This window comes from Stomoxys calcitrans, chromosome 1, assembly GCF_963082655.1.
Source record: "Stomoxys calcitrans chromosome 1, idStoCalc2.1, whole genome shotgun sequence".
Classification (NCBI taxonomy): Eukaryota; Metazoa; Arthropoda; class Insecta; order Diptera; family Muscidae; genus Stomoxys; species Stomoxys calcitrans.
In genome coordinates, this window is record NC_081552.1 from 36,255,107 (window position 1) to 36,273,366 (window position 18,260).

The 18,260-nt window shown below is 39.4% G+C and overlaps 1 long non-coding RNA gene across 1 annotated transcript in view; it reads left to right on the plus strand.

The window, feature by feature from the left end:
• LOC131994264 (uncharacterized) overlaps positions 1-18,260 on the plus strand; it is a 116,297-nt gene that overhangs the window by 51,672 nt on the left and 46,365 nt on the right. The window contains exon 2 of the long non-coding RNA XR_009396582.1: positions 17,997-18,104. This is a non-coding gene — a long non-coding RNA (uncharacterized LOC131994264). The remainder of the gene's footprint in view (positions 1-17,996; positions 18,105-18,260) is intronic.

Below are 18,260 nucleotides of genomic sequence, written 5' to 3' on the forward strand. Positions count from 1 at the left end.
ATCGGATAAAAATTGCGCACTCTAGAGGCTCAAGAAGTCAAGACCCAAGATCGGTTTATATGGCAGCTATATCAAAACATGGGCCGATATGGCCCATTTACAATACCAACCGACCTACACTAATAAGAAGTATTTGTGCTAAATTTCAAGCGGCTAGCTTTACTCCTTCGGAAGTTAGCGTGGTTTCGACAGACAGACGGACGGACGGACGCACAGACGGACGGACAGACGGACATGGCTAGATCGACATAAAATTTCACGACGATCAAGAATATATATACTTTATGGGGTCTCAGACGAATATTTCGAGTAGTTACAAACAGAATGACGAAATTAGTATACCCCCCATCCTATGGTGGAGGGTATAAAAAATTGACTTAACGAATTTCTTTTTGTTGTTGTTATTTTTTTGCTATCATTTGAGCCACTGTCTATGTACTTCAAATTACATGTCTGTTTTCCATGTTCCATACAGCAGGGTTTATTTACGTATTGTAATTTGTATTTACCAAGGAGCTCTGTGCAAAACAAAAAAAAAACGGAAAATGTGGTGAAACATGCAGACCTAAAGTTTATCGAACATTGCTCTTCATCAGTATGAAGTTTTTTTTTTTTTCGTTTGTATATTGCCGGCGAGACGGTCTGATTATCGGTTTGTTGCATACAATGGTCTGTTACAACCTTTGCCTGCTACATCAGTAGGAATATTTATTCTAATTAAAATTTCTGTTGTTGGCAGTCTATGGCAAAAAAAAAAAAATGCTAACCGCTTGGTTAGTGAGAAACATGAAAGATATTACGTTAGAAAATATAAGCCACATTTACATTATAGCCAAGTGTTTGAAGGAAAATGTTTATCATTTATGCAGTTTGAAGTTTTAAACGAGTAGGTGTAATCAAGCAACAGCTAGGAATGTGAATAACAGCCGCTACTTACCATCATTTAGATGTGGCAAGTTGAAAAGTTATAATGCACAGACTTGATTTAATGAAGGTTCATTTGAAGGAAGCACAAGTTAACAGTAAGAATCGATGAAAATTTTATGCTACAAAGGTAGCAAATATGAAATAAAAACAAATCGGGTAGTACATGTGCCCTTTAGAGCGTGGCGAAAGAAGCCAAATCGGTGGATGGACGAAAAAATGTATATAAAGTTGAGACCACCAGCTCATTATGTCAACTTTTGAAAGCTGTGGCGTGATTGCATCTAATGGACGGACAGACACACCAACAATGTTCCATCCCCTAAGAGTATGAAAATGTTACTCATTAGGGAAATTTACCTATTCTTTGGGAATAGACGACCTATCCGTTGGTGAAAGACCACCTATCCGAAAAGGCAATGAAATCCTATTGCTTAAGAATAGACCACCTAACCTCTAGGGATAGACCACAACCTGTCCCTAAGATATAGACTAGCTATCACTCAGGGATAGCCCACATAATCCTGGGGGATAATCCATCATATCCCTCAGGAAAAGACTACAAATCACTAAGAAACCTATCCCTAAGGGAGAGACCACCTATCCCTTAGGGATAGACCCCAATCAATTAGGGATAGACCACCTTTCCCTTAGGGATAGACCACCTTTCCCTTAGGGATAGACTACCTATCCCTTAGGGATAAACTACCTATCCCTTAGGGATAGACTACCTATCCCTTAGGGATAGACTACCTAACCCTTAGGGATAGACTACCTATCACTTAGGGATAGACTACCTAACCCTTAGGGATAGACTACCTATCCCTTAGGGATAGACCACCTTTCCCTTAAGAAAAGACCACCTATCCCTTAGGGATAGACTACCTATCCCTTAGGGATAGACTACCTATCCCTTAGGGATAGACTACCTATCCCTTAGGGATAGACCACCTTTCCCTTAAGAAAAGACCACCTATCCCTTAGGATGGACCACCTATCCCTTAGGGATAGACCACCTTTCCCTTAGGGATAGACTACCTATCCCTTAGGGACAGACTACCTATCCCTTAGGGATAGACTACCTATCCCTTAGGGATAGACTACCTATCCCTTAGGGATAGACCACCTTTCCCTTAGGGATAGACTACCTATCCCTTAGGGATAGACCACCTTTCCCTTAAGAAAAGACCACCTATCCCTTAGGATGGACCACCTATCCCTTAGGGATAGACCACCTTTCCCTTAGGGATAGACTACCTATCCCTTAGGGACAGACTACCTATCCCTTAGGGATAGACTACCTATCCCTTAGGGATAGACCACCTATCCCTTAGGGATAGACAACCTATACCTTAGGGATAGACCACCTATCCCTTAGGATGGACCACCTATCCCTTAGGGATAGACCACCTATCCCTTAGGGATAGACAACCTATACCTTAGGGAAAGACCACCTATCCCTTAGGGATAGACCACCTATCCCTTAGGGATAGACAACCTATACCTTAGGGATAGACCACCTATCCCTTAGGATGGACCACCTATCCCTTAGGGATAGACCACCTATCCCTTAGGGATAGACAACCTATACCTTAGGGATAGACCACCTATCCCTTAGGGATAGACCACCTATCCCTTAGGAATAGACCACCTCCTCTCGAGCCTCTAGAGTGCGCAGTTCTTATCCGATTGGAATGAAATTTTGCAAGAAGTATTTTGTTATAATATTCACCAACTGGGCCAAGTATGGTTCAAATCGGTCATATAAACCGATCGTGGGTTTTGACTTCTTGAGCCTCTAGAGAGCGCAATTCTTATCCGATTTGAATGAATTTTTGCACGAAGTATTTTGTTATGATATCCAACAACTGTACTAAGTATGGTTCAAATCGGTCCATAACCTGATATAGCTGCCATATAAACCGATCTGGGGTCTTGACTTCTTGAGCCTCTATAGGTCGCAATTATTATCCGATTTGCCTGAAATTTTGTACGACGGATCCTCTCATGACCATCAACATACGTGTCTATTATGGTCTGAGTCGGTCTACAGCCCGAAACAGCTCTCATATAAATCGATCGCTCTACTTTACTTCTTGAGCCCCCAAAGGGCGCAATTCTTATTCGAATTGGCTGACATTTTACACAGGTCTCCAGCATATAATTTAATTGTGGTTCAAACCGGACCATATCTTGATATCGCTCTAATAGCAGAGCAAATCTTTTCTTATGTCCTTTTTTGCCTAAGAAGAGATGCCGGGAAAAGAACTCGACAAATGCGATCCATGGTGGAGGGTATATAAGATTCGGCCCGGCCGAATTTAGCACGCTTTTACTTGTTTTTTTTTTTATACCCACCACCGAAGGATGGGGGTATATTCATTTTGTCATTCCGTTTGCAACACCTCGAAATATCCATTTCCGACCCTATAAAGTATATATATTCTTGATCAGCGTAAAAATCTAAGACGATCTAGACATGTCCGTCCGTCTGTCGGTTGAAATCACGCTACAGTCTTTAAAAATAGAGATATTGAGCTGAAATGTGGCACAGATTCTTTTTTTGTCCATAAGCAGGTTCAGTTCGAAGATGGGATATATCGGACTATATCTTGATATAACCGATGCGCCGATTTAGGGTCTTAGGCCCATAAAAGCCACATTTATTGTCCGATTTTGCTGAAATTTGGGACAGTGAGTTGTGTTAGGCCCTTCGATATCCTTCGTCAATTTGGCTCAGATCGGTCCAAATTTGGATATAGCTGCCATACAGACCGATTTCTTGATTTAAGGTCTTAGGCCCATAAAGGCCACATTTATTATCCGATTTTGCTGAAATTTGGGACAGTGAGTTGCGTTGGGCCCTTCGACATCCTTCGTCAATTTGGCCCAGATCGGTCCAGATTTGGATATAGCTGCTATATAGACCGATCCTCCGATTTAGGGTCTTAGGCCCATAAAAGCCACATTCATTATCCGATATTGCTGAAATTTGAGACACTGAGTTGTGTTAGGCCCTTCGACATCCTCCGTCAATTTGGCCCAGATTGGTCCAAATTTGGATATAGCTGCCATATAGACCGATCCGCCGATGTAGGGTCTTAGGCCCATAAAAGCCACATTTATTATCCGATTTTGCTGAAATTTGGGGCAGTGAGTTGTGTTAGACCCTTCGACATTTATCGTCAATTTGGCCCAGATCGGTCCAAATTTGGATATAGCTGCCATATAGACCGATCCTCCGATTTAGGGTCTTGAGACCATAAAAGCCACATTTATTATCCGATTTTGCTAAAATATGGGACAGTACGTTACGTTGGGCCTTTCGACATCCTCCGACATTTTGGCCCAGATCGGTCCAGATTTGGATATAGCTGCTATATAGACCGATCGTCCCATTTAGGGTCTTAGGCCCATAAAAGCCACATTCATTATCCGATATTGCTGAAATTTGGGACAGTGAGTTGCGTTAGACCCTTCGAAATCCTTCGTCAATTTGGCCCAGATCGGTCCAAATGTGGATATAGCTGCCATATAGACCGATCCTCCGATTTAGGGTTTTAAGACCATAAAAGCCACATTTATTATCCGATTTTGCTGAAATTTGCGACAGTGAGTTGCGTTGGGCCCTTCGATAGCCTTCTTCAATTTGGCTCAGATCGGTTCAGATTTGGATATAGCTGCCATATAGACAGATCCTCCGGTTAAGGGTCTTATACCCACAAAAGCTACATTTATTATCCGATTTTGATGAAATTTGGCACAGTGAGTTGTGTTAGGCCCTTCGATAGCCTTCTTCAATTTGGCTCAGATCGGTTCAGATTTGGATATAGCTGCCATATAGACAGATCCTCCGGTTAAGGGTCTTATACCCACAAAAGCTACATTTATTATCCGATTTTGATGAAATTCGGGACAGTGAATTGTGTAAGGCCCATCGACATCCTTCGTTAATTTTGCTCAAATCGGTCCAGATTTGGATATAGCTGCCATATAGATCGATCCTCCGGTTTAGGGTCTTAGGCCCATAAAAGCCACATTTATTATCCGATTTTGCTGAAATTTGCGACAGTGAGTTGCGTTGGGCCCTTCGACATCCTTCGTCAATTTGGCTCAGATCGGTCCAAATTTGGATATAGCTGCCATATAGACCGATTCTCAGATTTAGAGTCTTAGGCTCACAAAAGCCACATTTATTATCCGATTTTGCTGAAATTTGTGACAGTGAGTTGTCTTAGGCCCTTCGACTTCCTTCGTTAAGTTGACCCAAATCGGTTCAGATTTGGATATAGCTGCCATATAGACCAATCCTCCGGTTAAGGGTCTTAGGCCCATAAAAGCCACATTTATTATCCGATTTTGCTGAAATTTGGCACAGTGAATTGTGTAAGGCCCTTCGACTTCCTTCGTTAAATTGGTCTAGATCGGTTCAGATTTGGATATAGTTGCCATATTGACCGATCCTCCGATTTAGGGTCTAAGGCCCATAAAAGCCACATTTATTATCCGATTTTGCTGAAATTTGGGACAGTGAGTTGCGTTGAGCCCTTCGACATTCTTCGTCAATTTGGTCCAGATCGGTCTAAATTTCGATATAGCTGGCATATAGACCGATCCTCCGATTTAGGGTCTAAGGCCCATAAAAGCCACATTTATTATCCGATTTCGCTGAAATTTGGGACTGTGAGTTGTGTTAGGCCCTTTAACATATTTCTTCAATTTGGTCCAGATCGGTTCAGATTTAGTCAAGCTGCCATATAGACCGATTCTTGATCTATGGTTTTGGGCCCATAAAATGCTCATTTATTGTCTGATGTCGCCGAAATTTGGAACAGTGAGTTTAATTAAGCCCCTTGACATACTTCTGCAATATCACACAGATCGGTCCAGATTTGGATATAGCTGCCATATAGACCGATATCTAGGTTTTAGGTTTTGGGGCCATAAAAGACGCATTTATTGTCGGATGTCGCTGAAATTTGAGACAGTGAGTTAAGTTAGGCTCTTCGACGTCCTTCTTCAATTTTGTCCAGATCGGTCGAGATTTGAATATAGCTGCCATATAGACCGATCTCTCGATTTAAGGTTTTGGGCCCATAAAAGAGGCATTTAATGTCCGATTTCGCCGAAATTTGGGACAGTGCTTTAAGTTTGGCTCTTCGACATTTCGGCCCGCCTTTTAACTTGTTTTATTTTTCTTCATTTTGAAAACACAAACTTAGTTTTTTTTTAATTTTTTTATAATTTTTATGACCTATTAAGTGACACCTTTTGTTTGTGTTTGTTTTTGCTCTTTTATGTGGCAGCCAATTTTGTTGAATGAGATGTCCCACAGCTTTTCTAGTAATTTGTTTTTATGAAGCCTAATAGACACTCTTAAATCTTGAAAATATAAATTCTGCTTTTCTGGGCTGTTGTAGAAGCTCTGCCGCTGCTCTGCCGCTGCTCTGCCATTAAATAGGACGATAGGTTGTTCCTTTTGGACAGCATTCTAAAACATTTGGACATCTTTATGAAATTTGCAAAAGTTTCATGATTACACATACATTAAATTTTTGTATTTTTTCTCTCTGGTGTTGTTGGTGTTTGAAGTCATTAACTTCTGGCGCAGCCTTTTTATGAGGGTGACCGTGTGTGGATGAGTGAGTGAGTTGCTATGCTGTCCTATGTCTGTGTGCAGTATTGTCATATTTTTATAGTCATATATATTTTCAGTTCGCTTTCTGCACAAATCCAGCCATTAAATCCTGCCGAATCCTTTTTATGGCTGTTTATATTTTAGGGTCCGTTAAAATTGGGGTTTAATGGCGTTTTTGTTTTTTTTGTTTTCTTTCTAGGAATTGTTGTTGTCTGCTGTAAGGCCATGATTTGTTAACTGAACTGCGCCAAAAGCAATGTCATAGAAATTTAATGACGCACAAAACTAAAAACACTTTTCAAACAAAATGTGTGTGTGTGTGTGTTTGTGTGTGTGTGGAAGTCAGTCAGCCTGCAAGCCAGTTAAATACCCTCTCTTTTGACTTGTAGCCTCTTTATTTGGAAAATGGGCCATAATAGACAACATTCTCAAATGTTTTTGTTTGCTTTCATTAGAGAATTGTAGATTTGCTATGCTAACAAATCTTTGAAGAAGAAAGTTTTTCCACTTTGTTAAACTCTAATTTCATTGGTCTGATAGATAGCAAATATTATTCGATTACCTCAATAAATGTTTATTTGATTTTTAAAAATTCAGCGTCCTTCTCTGCAAATTTTCACATTTTCCAAACCAGGAAATGTTAATTATAAGCTAAAAAAAATGAAAAACCACTATGTACACATGTAGCAACTTGAGCCTTGAGTGGCCATCAAGGACATCAAGCCAAAGCACACACTCGGAGAAGACACGTCATTAAATGGCAAAACCACACTCTGAGTTTTTTTTGTCAACGCCTTTTGTGAACTTTAGCTCATTAGAACTAACTTTTGAATGCAAAAAGTACAAAAATTTAGAGCTTATAAAAGAACCACAAAAATTCTCTTTTTGTCAATTATTTTATTTTTTTGTTTTATTCCCCAAGCAGGACTTGAGCCTGAAAAGGAAAGGCTTAGTCCCAAATGCTAAATACTTGCACAACAAAGAGTAGTTGGAATCTTAGACATTCAAAGGAATTTTTAAGTGAACATCAGACCCCCCGAAATAAAATACAACGACAGGAACAAGTTTTGTGTTTTTTTTTTGCCTATTTTCTTAACAGTTGGGCAGGCAAGGCAGCCCAGGCAGGCCTTAAGTGTAATTTGTAGAGTATTATGAAAGAAAAAGAGTTTCGTTCTATGTATTCGTTTTGGGGCTGTGATAAGAGGCTTAACATTTGCTTTTGCTGTTTCGTTTTTTACCTCCTCACATTTTGCCCTTTTCTCCATTTCTTCCCCTTTCAAAAGTGTCTTTCTTATGGAAAAAACAGCATAAATGAGGATTTTGCCAAAGCAAAAGATTAGCGTTGGCATATACTCTGGGGGAGGGTAGCATATACAGAGAGATACAGAGCATTCTACAAAAATATGGCAACTCCTGAAGGGTTTAAATAACATTCCAGCTTTAATTAGGCAGTATAAGTATTTATAATTACAATACGGCCGTCGTTGATAAGATGCTTAAAAGAAACCTTAGCCCTCTACGACTAAGGCTGAGGCAGTCTCTATAAATTGCAAATTCCCAAAATGTTAATAAAATGTTGTGGGACCGTCATATGTTAGTTGGATTAAACACTGCATCAGGGAGCAAAGCTCATTATATACAGATGCAATAAAAGTTTGATGATAAATGTAATTGATATGATTTAGTTTTTAACAAATGTCTGGAAAGCTGTTACAAAAATATTTTCAACGAAGCGTAGGGAAAATAGGCATTGCAACTAAAAAGTTGAAAAAAAAGAAAAAACAAGTAAAAGCGTGCTAAGTTCGGCCAAGCCGAATCTTACATACCCTCCACCATAGATCGCATTTGTCGAGATTTTTTTCCCGGCATCTCTCCTTAGACAAAAAAGGATATAAGAAAAGATTTGCTCTGCTATTAGAGCGATATCAAGAAAGGGTCCGGTTTGGACCGCAATTAAATTACATGTTGGAGAACTGTGTAAAATGTCAGCCAATTCGAATAAGAATTGCGCACTCTAGAGTCTCAAGAAGTCAAGAACCAAGAAAGGTTTATATGACATCTATATCAGGTTATAAACCGATTTGAACCATACTTGGCACAGTTGTTGGATATCATAACAAAACACGTCGTGCAGAATTTCATTCCAATCGGATAAGAATTGCGCACTCTAGAGGCTCAAGAAGTCAAGACCCAAGATCGGTTTATATGGCAGCTATATCAGGTTATGGACCGATTTGAACCATACTTGGCACAGTTGTTGGATATCATAACAAAATACATCGTGCAAAATTTCATTCCAATCGGATAAGAATTGCGCACTCCAGAGGCTCAAGAAGTCAAGAACCAAGAATGGTTTATATGACTGCTATATCAGGTTATGGACCGATTTGAACCATACTTGGCACAGTTGTTGGATATCATAACAAAATACGTCGTCCAAAATTTCATTTCAATCGGATAAGAATTGCGCACTCTAGAGGCTCAAGAAGTCAAGACCCAAGATCGGTTTATATGACAGCTATATCAGGTTATAAACCGATTTTAACCATACTTAGCACAGTTGTTGGATATCATAATAAAACACGTCGTGAAAAATTTCATTCCAATCGGATAAGAATTGCGCACTCTAGAGGCTCAAGAAGTCAAGACCCAAGATCGGTTTATATAGCAGCTATATCAGGTTATAAACCGATTTTAACCATACTTAGCACAGTTGTTGGATATCATAATAAAACACGTCGTGAAAAATTTCATTCCAATCGGATAAGAATTGCGCACTCTAGAGGCTCAAGAAGTCAAGACCCAAGATCGGTTTATATGACATCTATATCAGGTTATAAACCGATTTGAACCATACTTGGCACAGTTCTTGGATATCATAACAAAACACGTCGTGCAAAACTTCATTCCAATCGGATAAGAATTGCGCACTCTAGAGGCTCAAGAAGTCAAGACCCAAGATCGGTTTATATGACAGCTATATCAGGTTATAAACCGATTTGAACCATGCTTGACACAGTTGTTGGATATCATAATAAAACAAGTCGTGCAAAATTTCATTCCAATCGGATAAGAATTGCGCACTCTAGAGGCTCAAGAAGTCAAGACCCAAGATCGGTTTATATGGCAGCTATATCAGGTTATGGACCGATTTGAACCATGCTTGGCACAGTTGTTGGATATCATAATAAAGCACGTCGTGCAAAATTTCATTCCAATCGGATAAGAATTGCGCACTCTAGAGGCTCAAGAAGTCAAGACCCAAGATCGGTTTATATGGCAGCTATATCAGGTTATGGACCGATTTGAACCATGTTTGGCACAGTTGTTGGATATCATAACAAAACACGTTATGCAAAATTACAATCCAATCGGATAACAATTGCGCACTCTAGAGGCTCAAGAAGTCAAGACCCAAGATCGGTTTATATGGCAGCTATATCAAAACATGGACCGATTTGGGCCAAGTTGCATAAACATGTCGAAAAGCCTAACACAAAGCACTGTCCCAATTTTCGGCGAAATCGGATAATAAATGCCTCTTTTATGGCCCTAAACCTTAAATCAAGAGATCGGTCTGTATGGCAACTATATCCAAATCTGGACCGATCTGTTCGATATTGCAGAAGTATTGCAAGGGGCTTAACTTAACTCACCGTTCCAAATTTCGGCGATATCAGACAATAAATGAGCATTTTATGGGCCCAAAACCATAAATCAAGAAATCGGTCTATATGGCAGCTATATCTAAATCTGAACCGATCTGGACCAAATTGAAGAAATATGTCACAGGGCCTAACACAACTCACAGTCCAAATTTTCATCAAAATCGGATAATGAATGTGGCTTTTATGGGCCTTACACCATAAATCGGAGGATCGATCTATATGGCAGCTATATCCAAATCTGGACCGATTTAAGCCAAATTAACGAAGGATATCGATGGGCCTAACACAACTCACTATCCCAAATTTCAGCAAAGTCGGATAATGAATGTGGCTTTTATGGGCCTTACACCATAAATCGGAGGATCGATCTATATGGCAGCTATATCCAAATCTGGACCGATTTGAGCCAAATTAACGAAGAATGTCGATGGGCCTTACACAATTCACTGTTCCGAATTTCATCAAAATCGGATAATAAATGTGGCTTTTGTGGGCTTAAGACCCTTAACCGGAGGATCGGTCTATATGGCAGCTATATCCAAATCTGAACCGATCTGGGCCAATTATACGTAGGATGTCGAAGGGCCTAGCACAACTCACTACCCCAAATTTCAACAAAATTGGATAATAAATGTGGCTGTTATGAGCCTAAGACCCTAAATCGGGAGATCGGTCTATATGGGGGCTATATCAAGATATAGTCCATCTTCGAACTTAACCTGCTTATGGACAAAAAAAAAGAATCTGTGCAATAATTCAGCTCTATATCTCTATTTTTAAAGACTGTAGCGTGATTTCAACAGACAGACGGACAGACGGACATAAGCAGGTTAAGTTCGAAGATGGGCTATATCGGACTATATCTTGATATAGCCCCCATATAGACCGATCCGCCTATTTAGGGTCTTAGGCCAATAAAGGCCACATTTATTATCCGATTTTGCTGAAATTTGGGACAGTGAGTTATGTAAGGCCCCTCGACATCCTTCGTCAATTTGGCCCAGATCGGTTCAGATTTGGATATAGCTGCCATATAGACCGATCCGCCGATTTAGGGTCTTAGACCAATAAAGGCCACATTTATTATCCGATTTTGCTGAAATTTGGGACAGTGAGTTATGTAAGGCCCCTCGACATCCTTCGTCAATTTGGCCCAGATCGGCTCAGATTTGGATATAGCTGCCATATAGACCGATCCTCCGATTTAGGGTCTAAGGCCCATAAAAGCCACATTTATTATCCGTTTTCGCTGAAATTTGGGACAGTGAGTTGTGTTAGGCCCTTCGACATATTTCTTCAATTTGGTCCATATCGGTTTGGATTTGTATATAGCTGCCATATGGACCGATCCTCCGATTTAGGGTCTAAGGCCCATAAAAGCCACATTTATTATCCGATTTCGCTGAAATTTGGGACAGTGAGTTGTGTTAGGCCCTTCGACATCCTTCGTCAATTTGGCTCAGATCGGTTCAGATTTGGATATAGCTGACATATAGATCGATCCTCCGGTTTAGGGTCTTAGGCCCATAAAAGCCACATTTATTATCCGATTTTGCTGAAATTTGGAACAGTGAGTTGTGTTAGGCCCTTCGACATATTTCTTCAATTTGGTCCATATCGGTTCAGATTTGGATATAGCTGGCTTATGGACCGATTTTCTTGATTTAATCCGATGTCGCCGAAATTTGGGACAGTGTGTTAAGTTAAGCTCCTTGACATACTTCTGCAATATCGCACAGATCGGTCCACACTTGCTGCCATATAGACCGATATCTAGGTTTTAGGTTTTGGGGCCATTAAAGACGCATTTATTGCCCGATGTCGCTGAAATTTGAGACAGTGAGTTTGGTTAGGCTCTTCGACGTCCTTCTTAAATTTGGCCAGATCGGTCCAGATTTCGATATAGCTGCCATATATACCGATATTTAGGTTTTAGGTTTTGGGGCCATAAAAGACGCATTTATTGTCCGATGTCGTTGAAATTTGAGACAGTGAGTTTGGCTAGGCTCTTCGACGTCCTTCTTCAATTTGGTCTAGATCGGTCCAGATTTGAATATAGCTGCCTATAGACCGATCTCTCGATTTAAGGTTTTGGACCCATAAAACAGCCATTTATTGTCCGATTTCGCCAAAATTTAGGACAGTGCTTTGTGTTGGGCTCTTCGACATTTTTTATGCAACTTGGCCCAAATCGGTCCAGATTTGGATACAGCTGCCATGTAGACCGATATCTCGATTTAAAGTCTTGGCCCCATAAAAGGCGCATTTATAATCCGATTTCACTGAAATTTGACACAGAGCCTTATATTAGGCTTTTCGGCATCCGTGTCCTATATAGTTCAGATCGGTTTATTTTTAGATATAGCTAGAGTACTTATTAGTATTTGGTCCAAATTGGAACATATTTTGATGAAACTGATATGGGACATAAGGTATGAATTTTTTCACCGAATTTTGACGAAAGGTGGTTTACATATATACCCGAGTGGGTGGGTATCCAAAGTTCGGCACGGCCGAACTTAACGCCTTTTTACTTGTTTTTGATAAATATTGTTTTTCAGAAAAACCTTCTGTTTGTCATTGCTGAATTAGATACTCTACCACCATTTTACCATTTTATGAAATTTCCTTGGAGATAAAGACTGCATAGCCCTTAGCTTCATGCTTCGGCTCCTTTGTATGGATCTTAGTGCATTTAATTGAAATGGAGTTTCCCATAGTTTCTCTAAATAATCCCATCTTAACGGAATAATTTTACTTTACGTTTTTTCTATTGATTTTTGTATTAGAGATTTCCCATGCCTCCTTGCTTAAGGGTTTCTACACAATAAAGATGTTTGTTTCATTTTCAAACCTTAGAAAGCTTTCAATTTGGTTTGGAAAATAGCCTTACCATTTTTCTTAGAGTAAATAATTTTTTTGTTTTTAGGGTATAGGCTAAAATCCTCAATTCCGGCTACTAGGATTGTTTGCTCTATGGTTAATCTTCCCTTGGGATAGTTGTTGCATTCGTTTTCTATGGCAGCAGCATAAGCTCTTAATCTCCATATATATTAGCGTTTAGAAAGCCATTCTCAATTTCTTGGAGGAAAATCCTGAAGTTAATTTGAAAATTAAGTTTAAATTTCCTTAGACGCTTAAGGAATATTTAAAATTGTTTACCTTTTTAAGTTCTGGGAAATTTACCCTATTCATGCAATCTTTTGTGGAAGCATCGTAACAAGAGGAAATATGCCATTCTGCTGCTGCTGCTGCTCTGAGTCCTTATAATTCATTCATTCATTCAAATGTTTACAGTAAAAATCACAAAATCTCGTTATTAGAAGCTTAGCTAGTAGACAAAATGTGCTTACAGGTCTTTCCGGGATTACCCACAGAATAGGGCTTTCGCTTTTGATGACGTGCTAGTGTAACGGAGTGTGTGTATGTGTCTGTGGAAAGGCTAAAATATTAATCAGAATATTTTCCAATTCCATGAGCCATTTGCAAAATTGAGTATTATGGAGAAATTGTATTTGGCTTTCTTGTGTGCGTGTTGTGTTACAGCAACCTGGTTGGTATACCTATTCCAAATTATGTTGCCGATCCCTGCAAGGGAATTTTTGATTGAAAAAGGTTTTTTATACCCTCCACCATAAGATGGGGGGTATACTAATTTTGTCATTCTGATTGTAACTACTCGAAATATTCTTCTGAGACCCCATAAAGTATATATATTCTTGACCGTCGCGACATTTTATGTCGATCTAGCCATGTCCGTCCGTCTGTCCGTCTGTCCGTCCGTCCGTCCGTCCGTCTGTCTATCGAAAGCACGCTAACTTCCGAAGGAGTAAATCTAGCCGCTTGAAATTTTGCACAAATACTTCTTATTAGTGTAGGTCGGTTGGTATTGTAAATGGGCCATATCGGTCCATGTTTTGATATAGCTGCCATATAAACCGATCTTGGGTCTTGACTTCTTGAGCCTCTAGAGTGCGCAATTCGTATCCGATTGGGATGAAATTTTGCACGACGTGTTTTGTTATGATATGCAACAACTGTGCCAAGTATGGTTTAAATCGGTTCATAACCTGATATAGCTGCCATATAAACCCATCTTGGGTCTTGACTTCTTCAGCCTCTAGAGGGCGCAATTCTTATCCGATTGGAATGAAATTTTGCACGACGTGTTTTGTTATGATATCCAATAACTGTGCCAAATATGGTTCAAATCGGTTCATAACTTGATATAGCTGCCATATAAACCGATCTTGGGTCTTGACTTCTTCAGCCTCTAGAGGGCGCAATTCTTATCCGATTTGGCTGAAATTTTGCAAGACGTTTTTTATTGTTACTTTCAACAACTATGTCAAATGAGGTACAAGTCGGTTCATAACCAGATATAGCTGCCGTATAAACCGATCTGGGATCTTGACTTCTTGAGCCTCTAGAGGGCGCAATTCTTATCCAATTTGAATGAATTTTGGCACGTAGTATTTTGTTATGATATCCCACAACTGTGCCAAATATGGTTCAAATCGGTTCATAACCTGATATAGCTGTCATATAAACCGATCTGGGATATTGACTTCTTGAGCCTCTAGAGGTCGCAATTATTATCCGATTTGCGTGAAATTTGGTACGACGGATTCTCTCATGGCCATTAACATACGTGCTTATTATGGTCTGAATCGGTCTATAGCCCGATACAGCTCCCATATAAATCGATCTCTCTATTTTACTCCTTGAGCCCCCAAAGGGCGCAATTCTTATTCGAATTGGCTAACATTTTACACAGGTCTCCAATATATAATTTAATGGTGATCGAAACTAGACCATATCTTGATATCGCTCTAATAGCAGAGCAAATCTATTCTTATATCCTTTTTCCTTAGGGATAGACCACCTATCCCTTAGGGATAGACCACCTATACCTTAGGGATAGACCACCTATCCCTTAGGGATAGACCACCTATCGCTTAGGAATAGACCACCTCCTCTCGAGCCTCTAGAGTGCGCAATTCTTATCCGATTGGAATGAAATTTTGCACGAAGTATTTTGTTATGATATTCACCAACTGGGCCAAGTATGGTTCAAATCGGTCCATAACCTAATATAGCTGCCGTATAAACCGATCTGGGATCTTGACTTCTTGAGCCTCTAGAGGGCGCAATTCTTATCCAATTTGAATGAATTTTGGCACGAAGTATTTTGTTATGATATCCAACAACTGTGCCAAATATGGTTCAAATCGGTTCATAACCTGATATAGCTGCCATATAAACCGATCTGGGATCTTGACTTCTTGAGCCTCTGGAGGTCGCAATTATTATCCGATTTGCGTGAAATTTGGTACGACGGATTCTCTCATGGCCATTAACATACGTGCTTATTATGGTCTGAATCGGTCTATAGCGCGATACAGCTCCCATATAAATCGATCTCACTATTTTACTCTCTTGAGCCCCCAAAGGGCGCAATTCTTATTCGAATTGGCTGACATTTTACACAGGTCTCCAACATATATTTTAATGGTGGTCTAAACCGGACCATATCTTGATATCGCTCTAATAGCAGAGCAAATCTTTTCTTATATCCTTTTTTTTTGCCTAAGAAAAGATGCCGGGAAAAGAACTCGACAAATGCGATCCATGGTGGAGGGTATATAAGATTCGGCCCGGCCGAACTTAGCACGCTTTTATTTGTTTTTTTTTTTTTTTTTTTTTTTAATTTGGGCTAGGTATCTTTTTTCGGTAAAATCCCGTTTAATCCTTTCTCCCTAAATGCTGGCAGTACTTTATGGCAATTACCAATGGTTGGCATTGGACTAACTTTTGCTTCAACCAAATGGCAAATGTATTAAAATTACGTCTACGCTAAGGATTCCATTGCTGAGAGTTGAGAGTGGTGGGGAGCCACAACCACAAGGGCAAGTTAAAACGAGCTGAAAAACTGGGAACGAAAGTGCTTATGGCCATCTGTAGTTTATTTGGAACAAGTAAGGATGGGCTAAAGTCGGGCGAAGGCAACCTTTTGATTCCCTGCACCAGCTTGGATATGCATTCTGAAAAATTTGCTTAAATTTGATTTTTTGAGAAAATCGATTATTAAATGGATAATCAAAGGCCTTAAAAGTGAAAATCGGGAGATGCATATATATGGAAGCTATGTCTAAAACTGAAATTCATCAGTCATCAGAAAAGTTATAAGAGAAACCTTCGCGCCAAGTGTTGTGAAGATCGGTTAGTAAATTACTTAATTATTGAGTAATATTCAAAAATCGGACGAAAATATATACGGGAGCTATATCTTAATCTGAACCGATTTCTATTAAATTCCATAGCAATACCGGGAGTCGTAAGGGAATCTTTTGCGACCATTTCCGTGTGAATCGGTTAACCAAATGACGAAAACAAAATTGCAATACTAGCCCAAATCGGTTGAACATATATCTGGCAGCTGTATCTAAATCAAAGCCGATTTCTATGAAATTCACCAATTAGGTCGAGACTTATAAGAGAATCCATAGAACAGAAATTCATGAGAATCGGTTTTCAAATCGGACGAACATATATATTGGGTTGCCCAAAAAGTAATTGCGGATTTTTCATATAGTCGGCGTTGACATATTTTTTCACAGCTTGTGTTACTTTTAGCTTGCTTTACAAAAAAAGTGTAAAAAAAGTATATTTGATTAAAGTTCATTCCAAGTTTTATTAAAAATGCATTTAGTTTCTTTTAAAAAATCCGCAATTACTTTTTGGGCAACCCAATATATATGGAAGCTCTGGGCCCAAGAAAATGCTTGTGCCAAATTTGAAGACGATCAGACGACAGACCGATAGACAAACAGCTAAATCAAATCCGAAAGTGATTTTGGGTCGATCTGTATATTTATCAATGGTTCAATCACTCTTCCTTCTGGCTGTTATAAACAAATTCACCACAGCAGTGGTGTAGGGTATAACAACCACAAGTTATTATATTACCAAAAGAAGACTTTAGGCAAGGCTAGGAGAGCAGGGAAGGGGGGAAGAGCTTTACCAAAGTGGTCTGAGAGACATCAAAGGCGATTTGCTAAACTGACTGTTGATTTTCCTTAAAACTTTCCTTTTCATTGCTTTTGTTTGTTTTCCTCTCTCGCAACCCCTTCGCTCCCCATGGATGATGCTTGACCGAAATTTACTCAAGTTTGAAAGTGGTTTTTTTTTTCTCTACAGTTTGAGTGAAAGAGAGACTGAAGAGAGAATGAAGAGGGTTTATAGAGATTCTCCAAGCTTTGGTTTCGGTTGGGCTGTGGATTTGTCGGCTTTGAGACTAAGGCATTTCGTATTTATAAAATTCACAAGTGGCTTTTGTTTTATTCTCTTCCATGATATGTTAGCATTCCTATTTTAGACTTTTGCCTAGAGTTTCTTGCAACTATTCTTGTTCGGTCTCACTGAATATGCATTTCGTAAATAAGTCAAAATTTTCCTGCTCGATGCGGTTTTTAGTGTCATTTAACTTTAAGTAGATACAACAACGAATTGTATGAAGCAAAAGTGAATGGGGAAAAGGAGCCAAAAGTCTAAATTCCACAGCAATATCAAATGACACTCTTAGGTAAAGTTGAGTAGTAGTTGCAATTAATGGAACCTAGTCATGCCACTTACATTGTGCAATGGGAATTGTTCTCTACACCAACACAGTGGGATTTTGAGTGTTGCTAATATGGGCAAAATGCTATGCAATTCATTACATTCACATCAAAGCTTTAATCTCTATTTTTTTTGTATTTTTGCAGCCACTTCAGGGACATGGGGATTAATCTGGTGATAGCACATGAAATAAAGCAGAAGGAGTCTATATGTAATCAAATGTGAATGGGCTTTAAATATTTGGAAAAATATAGGTAAGAATGTAATTATAAAACAAGTAAAAAGGCATTAAGTGCGGCCGGGCCGAACTTTGGATACCCACCACCTCGGGTATATATGTGAACCGCCTTTCATCAAAATTCGGTGAAAAATTCATAACTTATGTCCCATATCAGTTATATCGAAATATG